Raw genomic sequence first — 12338 nt, forward strand, 5'->3', positions numbered from 1 at the left:
CTGACCAGCCTTCTCCAACACTTCGTGAATGCAAAGTTACCTATGCGAACGCAATAACCATCATCCACAATACTCCGTGAATGTGAGAACCTCATCTTGAATGCAATGAATAAATTACCAGCAGCCTAGAACAAAAAATGAATATCAATATAGATCCACAAATTAACGGTGGATATGTATTGATGTTCATTTTTTATGGAAACACGATACATAGATGGGTAACGCAAACCACATTAGAAGAGCACTACAAATCAGAAATGCAACACAAACAAAATGGATTGAAACCACTCAGAAACTCACCCGAGCCCTACGGGACACCGTCCAATTATATCAACAAGTTTCAATAATATTCCAAACCTATCCAAATTCTTCAAATGCTGTAATTAACATAAAACCAAGAATCGTCGATCAAAATGAATATCTTAAGTTTATAAACTTCCAACATCAAACCAAGCGTCTGATTCAATCCTAACCAATTTGGAACGGACCCGAACTTTGCACACAAGTTTCAAATGATGAAACGGAACTATACCAAGTCTTGGAACAACAATCTAAACCTGATGGCATCAAAGTCAACTTCCGGTAAACTTGTGGACTCTCCCATTCTTAAAATTGCCAACTTTTGACAATTAGAGTCAAAACCTTCTAGGAACATCCAAATCTAAATCTGGACATACCCCTAAGTCAAAAATCACCATACGAATCTATTGGAACTATCAAAACAAAAATCTGAGATCTTTTAGTCAAAAGTCAAACCTTGGTAAACTCTTCTAATTTAAAGCTTCAGAATTGGGAATTACTCTCTTAATCAACTACGAATCTCTCAAAAATCGAAACCAACCATTTATGCGAGTCATAATTCATAATATAAACCGACTCAAGGTCTCAAAGAACAAAGTGCTAAATCTCACAAATGACCAATCGGGTCACTACAAAATCCTAGGGGTTTCCCTCTTAACAAGGTTAGCCAAGCGACTTACCTCTACCTGGTAGATTAAAAATCAATAAAAATGCAAAATTCTCAAAAATCCAACTCCAAGCGGATCGAATATAGTCAAATACAACCTAATAACATCAAACAAAATCATAGAAATAATCCAACCCATAAAGAATGAATCTTTAATCAAATACCCAAAGTCAACTAAAAAGTCAACCTGTGCCCACCTCCCCGGATCTCACAAAACTCAAAATTTCCAAACACCGATTCTAATATGAGTCCAAATATACAAGTTTTATCTAAACTCGACTCCAAATCAGTGTTCAAATCTTAATCATTCATTTTCCAAAGGTTTTACCAAAAAATCTCCAAATTTCACTTTAAGATCCAAGCTTTTAGATGTAGAAATCTATGAAAAATCATGATATAAAGTCAAATTCAATTTTAAATTGCTTACCTCCAATGATTTAGTGAATTTTCTCTTCAAAATCTCACACTCTCAAAGTCTAAGTCTTAAAATATGAAACAATGGGTAAAATTTCAAAAATGGCAACTTAAATACACTGCCCAGCAGTACACTACGCGAACGCGACCTCAGTCCCGCGTTCACGAATAACAAAAATGTAGTGCCTAGAAAACCTTTACCGCAAACGTGAAATACACCATGCGAACGCGAAGGCCAACTGACCTCTCCACTATGCAAATGCATTATACCAAGTGCGAATGCGAACGATTGCTAACCAACCTTCTCCAAAGCTTCGCGAACACGAAGTTACCTATGGGAACGCGATAGCCATCATCCACAATACTCTACGAACACGAGAATATTGTCACGAATGCATTGAACAAATTACCACCATCTAAAACACTCTACACGAGCGCGACATACTAATCATGAACGTGAAGCATATCGGAACACCATAAGATCAACTGTACAAAACTCAACCTAAATGGTCTGAAACCTCCCCGAATCACACTCGAGTCCTACAGAACCGCTTCCAATTATACCAACAAGTCCAAATACATTTTTAAAACTTATCCAAAGGCTCAAAATACTATAAATAATATTAAAATCATGAATCGAAGGTCAAGATCATTCTTTTAACTTCAAGAACTTCCAACTTGCAACCAAGCATCTGATTCAAGCCAAATCATTCCAGATTACAACCAAACTTTATAAACAAGTTTTAATCAACTAAATGAACCTTTACAATTGTCTCAAAATCATAATCCGAGTCCGATAATACCAAAATTAACTCCCAATCAAACTTATAAACTTTTCAATTCTTCAAATTGCAAACTTTAATATATAAAGCCAATACGTCCAAGTCCAAAAATACCATACAAACCTATTGAAACCATCAAATCTTGATTCCGATGTCGTTTATTCAAAGGCCAAACTTTAGTCAACTCTTCCAACTTAAAGCTTCCTAATTGAAAATTATTGTATCAAATCAATCCTGAACCTTGCGAACATAAAAACCAGTTATATATGCAAGTCTAATATGAAGCTACTCAAAATCTCAAACCATCGAATAAAATTTTAAAATTTAAAACGACCGATCGGGTCGTTACAAAAAAAACTAACAATTAAACATTCAAAAGGTGAAGTTGTGCAAGAAGGATGTCAAAGGGGAGATGAACGGAAAAATAATTTATTCAAAAACCCATAAATTTATTGAATGCTCTCTAATTCTCCGCTCTTCTTCACATATAAAATAGTTAGTAACACCCATGTTAATAATAGTACAAAATCCTACTTTGAATAGAAACTGAAAAGTCTTTTCTTATATGAATTTGACATTAAATTCTAACTAGACATGGATTAAATAAATTAGCAAATATCAGATTTTAAATAATTTATTTTTCTTATTTCAATTTTGAATTAGTATTCCAACAAGAGATTAGAGGAGATGGTGGAATCAACTATGGGAAAATACGTTATTTTCTTTCTCCAATAACAATAACACACCCAGTGTAATCTCACAAATGGAGTATGGAGAGGGTGGGGTATACGCAGACCTTACTCCTATCGTGTGTGAAGTAGATAGGTTGTTTTCTATTGACCCTTGGCTCGAGAAAAACTTTTTCAAAACAGGTTTGAGAAATGCAAGAGTAGAAAACTATAATTAAAAAAAACTGAAGAAAAGAATAGTATTGACAACAAAAATGGTAAGGATAACCAAAGTAAAAGAAATAACAATAATCATAAAATAGAAGAATAAGATACCACCAAACAACAACAATAATAATAATAATAATAAGGAGAAAAGAGGGAGCTCATATGTGTTCTAAACTAGAACCATACTCTCCCGCAAAAAAATATAATCTACCACCTACTAGCCTTCTACCTTAATCCTCGACGTCCATGCTCACCTATTTAGGGTCATGTCCTTGGTAAACTGAAAATGTGTCATGTCCTGCCTAATTAACTCTTCCCAATTCCTCCTCGTTCTACTACTACCTCTCCTCATACCTATCACTGCAACCTCTTTCACCTCCTCACTAGGACATTCGTGCCGCTTCTCTTCACATGTTCAAACCATCTCAACGTGGTTTCGCGCATCTTGTCCACCTTATACGGCACTTCCACTTTATTTGCTTTTTCTTCCATAAAATTTAAAAAGTCTTTTTTTGTACCAAATCATAAACATAAACAATATATGTAATTTTGTAATTAACATTTGTGGAGATTTGTCGTGGTTTGGACCAAGAACGTCGGCATACGCCATGTGAATATATTCTCTTACATTTTTCAATTATAGGACCTACATAAGACAATAACGGAAGGAAAACGTTCCACTCTTGGGATAGTGATTCTTAACGTTCCATTCTTGGGATAGTGATTCTTTCCCTAATCTCAACAGAGGTAGCCCGTATGCACGTGAACGGATTAGCTCCAAGTTAGCAATTCCTTAATTAGCTTTAGATTTTGGAATCGTCCCTCACTGAATTTTAGCAAGCAACAGTTCCTAGCGAAGGCCTGCTATTATTGTTTATCCAAAAAATGGATATAGTTGAATTTGTACGTAGTTCTAAAGGTATGTGGTATGGTTAATACAAATCATAAGGATAAATAGAAATATCAAATATGGATTGCAAAAAATGTAAATAAACAAGGTTGGAAAGAAGATGATTCGTAGAACTAAGCAAAATGAATCAATTAATGAAGTCTAAAAGAATGATCCTTGAATATAGGAGAATATGATGCTTGAATTACAATGTAAGCAAAAACCTGCCCTCTACAGAAATGTAGCCATCCTCTTTTTAGTGGAGGATCCTACTTTAGATATAATTAAAAATACATAATGGAGAACCCATGATAAATGAGGGTTTTCCTAATTTCCGGCGAGATTCTCTCCCTTATTGAATTTGCAACGGCTCTTCTCTTTGAGCTCGAGCTTGATTGGCCTCGGTGCTGGTCGGTATTGCTTCTAGAACTCGATATGGACTCGGGATCATGTGATGATTCAGACTCGGTCCCAGTTGGCCTATGCCCCTTAAGCTCGAAATTATCTCATCATAGTTCGATTCGGACCCGAGCTCGATAATGACTTCGAACTCGGTGTTTGACATATACCCAAAATCTGAAGCTTGTTTGTACCATCTTCGGAACCAATCTCGATGTTACGAAGTCTTTCTTCGATCTATTATGTTTCAACCTCGATCAATCATATGAAGGCCGAAATATATTTCGACCGTATACAGATAGTCCACTCGTTTCTCGAGAATGATATGGCAAGAAACGATATGATTTCTCAATGGCTCGATTGGACTATAAGATGACGTTCACATTGGGCGCGATCATGACGCACGTGATAGCTGTCCCATCGATTTAGTTTTTCAAGGAATTTAATGCATGTCAGACGGTGGTCGGCCACCGCTGATACTGAACCGCCATTGCTTTAATCTATAAATAGCCCTTCCTTTTACCATTTACCACTTTTACATCTTCAATCTTTCAAATTTCTCAAGTTCTTTTTCGTATCCTCTGAGTTTATTAGCAAATATGTGATTCCTCTTTTAAACCACCAAATCTTTGTCACCTTCTTTACATCCAAAAATGATGAAGACATCAAAAACCGTCCCCTAAAAAGAAAAAGCTTCTTCTTCCCAATCTGTCGCCGACAAAACACCGGTGGATCCACGACCTGAGGAGTGCATTCCGGCGGCGTGTGTTCTAACCTATGATTTCAAACTCGATAAAGGTTTGCAGGTTCTTGGCCAATGTGAGCTCGTATCGATATATATTTGTTGGATAACCGGGGGGGTATATCGAGCAGATAAAAAATGATTGTAACTGGGGGAACAAAGAAGTGGTAGTGCTGTCTCCCGAAGAGGATTTTACTGCTCACGTGAAAGGGCTTTTAAGTTTGTATACTTACCCTATCACGTTAGGTCCCCTCGACCTTGTTATCATAGATTTTTGTCGTAAATACCTAATAACCCTAGGCCAGATCCATCCTTCTTTTTGGTGGATCGTTATTTTGATCCGATATTTTGTGAACAAAATCGAGGGGATGCCTTTCACCCTCGATCATCTCATCCGATTATACCGTCCTCGCCTTTTTCGAGGAGGATTAATAAAACTTCAACGTCGAGCTACCAAGGCTCTGTTCTCGAGCATAGACAAGGACATGGATTGAGGCTAGATGGGCAGGTTCGTTCGAGTAAGGACTTCGGACCTGATTCCGACTGAAAAGATGCCTTTTCCCGAGGAGTGGAACATGAAGCGTAAGTGTAATTCTCATATTATCTCATACTATTTTGTCCTTTCATTTCTTTTCTCACCGATATCCCTCTTTTTGTGATGCATCGGTTCCCTGGATGCCCGGAGCAGTTCCCGATCTCAAGAACTGGGTACGAGTTCTGGCTTCGACCTCCACATATGCCGAGCGCTCATGGCGTGATTTATCAAAGGGCCGATGGGAGGCCAAAAATCATGGTAATCCCCTTTCTCGTACTTTTCATTATTTCAAACGAGATGCTTTCCATATACTTTAATAAAATTTTCCATATGTAGGTGTGGGCAAAGATGTAGTTTTGAGGCCCTCGTCTGTCGAGGAAGAAGCTTCGGCCTTTGTCCCAAAGCCGGTGAAAGCCAATAAGAGGAAAAGAGCCTCTGTTCCCGAAGATCCAAAACTGAAGAAGACGGCAGCTCGTAAGCCGAACAAGAATACCATTCCTTTGATTGTTGAATCAGTTCTGCGTCTAAGGGATGAAGAAGAAGAAGAAGAAAAAGAAGAAAATGATGGGTCCACACTGGTGGCCCAGACGAAGAAGACCACCGACGTTCCACACGCAGCTGGATCGATGGTGGTTCACAAGGCTGCGCCTCGAACTGAGGATATATCGGAGAAAGGTTCGGGCGGAGTCCTCGAGTTGTTGGAGATCGAAGATGCTTCCCATCGAAGACAACGGATCAGGGATATGTCTGAAGGGGCTCTCCCCAAATTTCTTCGAACAGAAGAGAATGCTCCAAGTGATTCACTTGGGGCAGTAGCAATTCAAGACTCGCCCACCTTCCCTGCTTTTTTCGCAGAGGCGATTCGGGAAGCCCAAGCTTTGGGGGCCCTCGAACTAGACATGCCTCATGATGGAGAGGATCCTTTTTGTGACTTGTTTATCGGCGTCGAGGACGCTACCGGTACAAGTGATGCATCAGATCTTTTTTTACGGAGAGCAACATGATTTGAATCAGGTAAGCCTTAAATTATTTTTTTGGCATTACCTTTATGTTTGCTTTTCTTTCCTAACTTCATTTCTTCTTTATGTGTAGGCCGCGTCAGTTCATCGAGAAGTATGTTCTCGGTCCTGAACCGAGCTGCATCGATATGAGGCCGATCTTCAATGGGTTACGGAGGAGAGGAACTCCCTTAAACTCCTCTTAGGGCAAAAGGGAGAGGAAATAAAAGACCTCCGAGCTGAGTTGGCCAAGGCTCACCAAGATCAGACCGATATGTACGAGCAGGTAATGATATTTTTAAAAGCCTATAGGCTCGATAACAAAGAGATGGCTAATGTTTTGGTCGCACAGCTACAGCATAAAATTGAGATGATCGGGAAACTCCGTGAAGAGGTCGATGCGATAAAAATGGAGTCTTTGAAGTGGAAAGAAGGTATGGACCGTTTTGCTTCAGAGAAAGAAGTTGCTCGAGCCCAGTTATCGGCTGAAAACCAACTTCAAAGTATGAAGGAGAAAAGCTCGGTTCAAGCAAGAAGAATAGAGGACCTTGAGACTCGGTTGGCCTCTGAACTTGCCAAGGCCGAATTTAACGCCGAATAGGCAAAGACCGATGCAGATGGACTCGTGGCCGTCTATCGGGCAGATACTGAAGCTGCCCAGGTCCAAGCAAGAGAGGCAGCCGAGACCGCCGATACTCGAGCACATTGGGTTGCTGAACTTTCTAAGTATCGATCTCGAAGGGAGACCCTTTAGGAGATCCACGCTCGAGGTTTTGATCTCGCTGAAGAGATAAAAAGGGCTAAAGAACTCGAAGTTGGTGCTGAAGGCTTGGCTTCCGATGATGAAGCCTTAGCTTCCGATGATGACGATAATGATAATGATGATGATGATGGGAGTAAGAGCGGGTACGAGAACGGGGGGGATCCCGGAAGAGAAGAGATCGCTCCTGGTGATAGCCAAGAAACTTAGCCCTTAGTTTCTATGTTGCAATCAATCATGTAAACAATTTTGTATATAAATATCTTTTTGTTTTACCGGTTTGCTTCTATTTTGTTTCCTGCCTTGTGAAGATTTTATTCATGCCTTGCGAATTTTTTCATAAGGGTTTAGGCAATTTAATCAAATTTGGACTTCGTAGCCTTTATAACCGAGTGAGCGCTTACTCAAACTTGAAATAAGGTAGCCCATAGGCTTAGTAGTAGAGTTGAGTGATTGTTTGAACTTGAAGTAATGTAACCCGTAGGCTTAATAGTCGAATGAATGATTCGAGCTCGAAGTAATATAGCCCGTAGGCGTAATGGTCGAGTGAATATTTCAAACTCGAAAAGTAATGCAGCCCGTAGGTGTAATGGTCGAGTGAGTACTTGCTCGAACTCGAAATAAAAGTAGCTCGCAGGCTTAATAGTCGAGTGAATGATTCGAACTCAAAGTAATGTAGCCCGTAGGCGTAATAGTCGAGTGAGTGATTTCGAACTCGATGTTATGTAGCCCGTAAGCGTAAGGGTCGAGTGAGTGCTTGATCAAACTCAAAATAAAAGTAGCCCATAGGCTTAATAGTCTAGTGAATGATTCGAACTCGAAGTAATGTATCCCATAGGAGTAATAGTCGGGTGAGTGATTTCGAACTCGATGTAATGTAGACCGTAGGCTTAGTGGTCGAGTGAGTGCTTGCTCGAACTCGAAATAAAAGTAGCCCGTAGGCTTAATAGTCGAGTGAATGATTTCGAATTTGATATAATGTAACCCGTAGGCGTAATAGTCGAGTGAGTGCTTGCTCGAACTCGAAATAAAAGTAGCATGTAGGCTTAATAGTCGAGTGAGTGATTTCGAACTCGATGTAATGTAGCCCGTAGGCATAATGGTCAAGTGAGTGCTTGCTCGAACTCAAAATAAAAGTAGTCTGTAGGCTTAATAGTTAAGTGAATGATTTCAAACTCGATGTAATGTTGCCCGTAGGGATAAAGATGGAGTGAGTTCTTGCTCGAACTCGAAATAAAAGTAGACTGTAGGCTTAATAGTCGAGTGAATGATTCGAACTCGAAGGAATGTAGCCCGTAGGCATAATGGTCGAGTGAGTGTTTGCTCGAACTCGAAATAAAAGTAGACCGTAGGCTTAATAGTCGAGTGAATGATTCGAGCTTGAAGTAATGTAGCCCATAGGCTTGATAGTTGAGTGAGTGTTGCTCGAACTCGTTGATTTACCTTAATCCTGTTTGCGTAATAAATCTTGGATATAAGATATCGGTACAGAAGAAATTTTTCTTTGCAAGTTATTGTACATGTGTCCATGTTTTGTGTAAGGGCTTGGGCCAACTACATGATCATGGTTCGTTTTGACCATTTAGCTCTTACAATTTTTTCTATCGGAACCCTGTTGTTATGAAGTAACTTTCTTGCATCGAACTTGATACCTTTGAGGGCTAATGCCCCCCCAATATTCGAGGTCGATTGTAAAGAGACCTCAGATACCGTCGATTTGTTTCTAAGTTAGCACGATCAATGGTTTCCTCGTTAAAACCTTGCCGAAAAACCCATTTGGGATAAAACCGGTCTAAAGGAAAAAAAGTGCAACGCGTGCTTTCAGACCTAGGCCTTTGTATTGAAGGATTCATCCTAGCTCATGATCGGATATCTACAGAGGTTAGTTTCGAAATGTAAATGAATATGGGAGGTTCGTACCTTAGCAGTTGCGACACATTCCAATTGCTCGATAGTTGTTTGCCGTTTATGATACCGAGCTTGTATGATTCTTTTCTGACGTTTTCGAGAACCTGATATGGTCCTTCCCAGTTCGGTCCTAGTTTCCCTTCGTTTGGATTTTGGGTACTGAGTGTGACTTTCCTTAGCACCAAGTCCCCGAGTTTAAAATGGCGAAGCTTGGTTCTTAGATTATAGTATCTTTCGATTCGCTGCTTTTGGGCGGCCAATTGGACGAGAGTAGCTTCTCGTTTTTCCTTCGATAATTCGAGACTAGTGTTCATAGCCTCATTATTTGACTCTTCTATTGTATATCAAAACCTTGCACTGGGTTCCCCGACTTCGACTGGAATCAAGGCTCCGGAGCCATATACTAAGAAGAATGGGGTTGCCCCAGTACTAGATTTTGATGTTGTTCGATATGCCCAAAGAACTTCAGGTAGGATTTCTCTCCATTTTCCCATAGCGTCATTCAGCCTCTTCTTTAGGTTTTGAATGATAATTTTGTTCGTTGATTCGGCCTGTCCGTTCCTACTGAGGTGATACGGTGTTGATAATATTCTTTTTATTTTGTGGTCTTTGAGGAATTTCATCACTTTGCTACCAACAAACTGTTTTCCATTGTCACACACTATTTCGGCGGGTATCCCGAATCGACATATGATATGATCCCAGATAAAGTCTATAACCTCTTTCTCTCTTATTTTCACAAACGCGTGTGCTTCAACCCATTTAGAAAAATAGTCAGTCATAAATAAAATGAACTTAGCTTTACCTGGGACCGATGGCAGAGAGACGACGATATCCATTCCCCATTTCATGAATGGCCATGGGGATAGGACTGTGTGAAGTTGCTCTCCGAGCTGATGAATCATTGGTGCAAACCTTTGATATTTGTCATATTTTCGAATAAAGTCCTTTGCATCTTTGTCCATATCGATCCAATAATACCCTGCTCTAATTATTTTTCGGACTAATGAGTCGGCACTAGAGTGATTTACACAAGTGCCCTCGTGCACCTCACGTAGGATGTAGTCGGTGTCTCCTGGACCTAAGCATACTGCCAATGGTCCATCGAATGTCCTTCGGTATAACGTTCCATCTGCAGTTAATGTGAATCGAGCAGCTTTGGTTCGTAGGGCCCTCAAATATTTAGGGTTTGATTGGAGCTTTCCATTCTTTAAATATTCAATATACTTATTCCTCCAATCCCAGGTTAAGCTTGTAGAATTTATCTCGGCATGACCTTCTTCGATCACGGATCTCGAGAGTTGAATGACAGTCCCCAGGCTTATCTCACCTTCCTCGACCGATGATCCCAAATTTTCAAGTGCATCGGCCTCACTGTTTTGCTCTCGTGGAACATGCTGTAAAGTCCATTCTTTGAAATGGTGCAAAGTGACCTGCAGTTTGTCCAAATACCTTGGCTTCAATGACTTCTTCTCCCAAGCTTTTAGCTAGCTCAAGACCTACAATCATGGCCTCATACTCGGCCTCATTGTTAGTCAACCTAGGAGTTTTGATAGATTGCCTAATAGTGTTACCCGTGGGTAGCTTTAAAACGATGCCTAGACCGGACCCCTTCACTTTCGAAGCCTCGTCCGTAAAAAGGGTCCATACCCCCGATGACATACCCGATTTCAATAAGAGTTCTTTTTCAACTTCAAGTACGAGGGTCGGCGTGAAATCGGCCACGAAGTCCGCTATAATTTGAGACTTGATGGCCGTACGAGGTTGACATTCGATATCGTACCCACTAAGTTCGATGGCCCATTTGGCCAATCGGCCTGATAGTTCGGGCTTGTGCAAAATATTACGGAGTGGGTAAGTGGTTAATACGCATATGTGATGACATTGAAAGTACGGTCTTAACTTTCTAGAGGTGCTTATCAGTGCAAGTGCCAATTTTTCTAGGGGAGGATATCTAATTTCTACTTCTTCTAAGGTTCGACTTACATAATAAACGGGAAATTGCGTACCTTGCTCTTTTCGAACTAGGACACCGCTTACCGCGATTTTCGATACTGCCAAGTACAAGCATAGTTTTTTGTCTGTTTTTGGAGTATGAAGCAGTGGTGGGCTCGATAGATATCGTTTTAATTCCTCTAATGACTGTTGGCATTCTGGGGTCCAAGCAAAATTGTTCTTCTTTTTGAGTAGAGAGAAATATTTGTGACTTCGATCTGACGATCTTGAAATGAATCGGCCTAAGGCTGCAATCCATCCCGTTAGCCTCTGTATGGCTTTTACGCTGTCCACGATGGTGATATCTTCGATGGACTTGATTTTATCGAGGTTAATCTCGATCCCCCTATTTGACACCATGAAGCAGAGGAATTTTCCCGAACCGACCCCAAAAGCACATTTCTCGGGGTTGAGCTATATGTTGTATTTCCTTAAAATCTCGAATGTTTCCTGCAAATGGGCCAAATGGTCCTTTGCACGCAGGGACTTAACTAGCATGTCGTCAATATAAACTTCCATTGATTTACCAATTTGTTCCTCGAACATTTTATTTACAAGGTGTTGGTAAGTAGCTCCTGCATTTTTTAGCCCGAAGGGCATCACATTATAACAATATGTTCCATACTTGGTGACAAATGAAGTCTTTTCCTGGTCTTCCGGGTTCATTTAGATTTGATTATACCCAGAATAGGCATCGAGAAAAGTAAGGATCTCGTGGCCGGATGTGGCATCGATCATGCGACCGACGTTGAGCAGCGGAAAGAAATTTTTGGGACATGCTTTATTCAAATCCTTATAATCTACACACATTCTAAGTTTGTTCCCTTTTTAGGTACTACAACTACATTGGCTAACCATTCAGGATATTTTACCTCTTGAATGGACCCTATTTTGAGAAGTTTGGTTACCTCATCCTTTATGAATGCATGCTTTACCTCGGACTGGGGTCTTCTCTTTTTCTTTACCGGTCTGAACCTAGGGTCCAGGGTTAGCCGATGCATCGTTATTTCCGGTGGGATCCCTGTTATATCTAAATGGGACCAAGCAAACCAA

The sequence above is a fragment of the Nicotiana tomentosiformis genome, chromosome 11 (assembly GCF_000390325.3).
Source record: "Nicotiana tomentosiformis chromosome 11, ASM39032v3, whole genome shotgun sequence".
Classification (NCBI taxonomy): domain Eukaryota; kingdom Viridiplantae; phylum Streptophyta; class Magnoliopsida; order Solanales; family Solanaceae; genus Nicotiana; species Nicotiana tomentosiformis.